The sequence below is a fragment of the Candoia aspera genome, chromosome 2, assembly GCF_035149785.1.
Source record: "Candoia aspera isolate rCanAsp1 chromosome 2, rCanAsp1.hap2, whole genome shotgun sequence".
Taxonomy (NCBI): domain Eukaryota; kingdom Metazoa; phylum Chordata; class Lepidosauria; order Squamata; family Boidae; genus Candoia; species Candoia aspera.
The window spans coordinates 194,994,622-194,995,535 of NC_086154.1; the positions used below are offsets into that span (position 1 = coordinate 194,994,622).

Consider the following 914-nt stretch of genomic DNA (forward strand, 5'->3'; position numbering starts at 1 on the left):
GCAGTTCAACCTCTTCTGCATCCTCAACCTCATCACCTGACTCTGGTGGAGTTTCTGCCTGGGCTTCTATCTCTCTCTGGCTCAGTGTGGTTGTGTCTTTGAACTTTGGGCTAAACGTCTCAAGCTGGTAACTGCCACTGTTGGTTTCTGTGCAGGCATCATCAGCATGACTATGGTAGCCTCTCTCTCGTTCATCAAAGTACACCACTCTGCATGTGCTTACTTTTCTTTTCTTTTCTTTTCATGATTGGGTATGCTCCAGGAAGCAAAGGATACAGAATCCTGAACCTGTCTTCAGGTTCAGGATTCTGTATCCTTTGCTTCCTGGAGCATACCCAATCATGATGCCTTCTTCAGCTCTGGGGTCTAGTTTGGATCTCTTCTCCTTATGTACATAAGCCTTGGATCCAAATACTCTCAGATGCTTTACACTTGGTTTGCGTTCATGCCATAGCTCAAAAGATGTTACCTTGTTGGCTTTGGTTGGCCATCTATTCTGTAAGTACATAGCTGTTAAAACAGCATCTGCCCAGTATTTGTCAGGAAGATCTGCTTCTAAAAGCATACATCTTACCATGTCCATTAGTGAGTGATTTTTCCTTTCTGCAACTCCATTTTGTTCAGGTGTGTATGGAGTGGTTAGTCTGTGTTCTATACCTAGTTATGTTAGGTATGTTTGCATGGTTTTCTAAATAAACTCTCCTCCGCAGTTGCTTTGGAGGGCTTGAGGGGTTCTGTTGAACTTGTGGGTTGGTCATCATGGCTACATATGCTTTCAGCATGTCCGCTGTTTGGGATTTCTCCTTCATTAGGTAGGTCACACAGTATCTGGAAAAATCATCTATAAAGCATAAAACATTTATTTCCACCTGCTGATGCTTGAAGAGGTCCACACAAATCAGCGTGGATAAGTT

At 43.2% G+C, this 914-nt stretch overlaps 1 non-coding gene across 1 annotated transcript; it reads left to right on the plus strand.

Moving 5' to 3' along the window:
* The first annotated feature begins 209 nt into the window (after positions 1 to 209).
* Positions 210 to 326, plus strand: LOC134492606 (small nucleolar RNA SNORA14). The gene has a single exon (XR_010067482.1). It is a non-coding gene; the product is annotated as a small nucleolar RNA SNORA14 (small nucleolar RNA).
* The last annotated feature ends 588 nt before the right edge of the window (positions 327 to 914 follow it).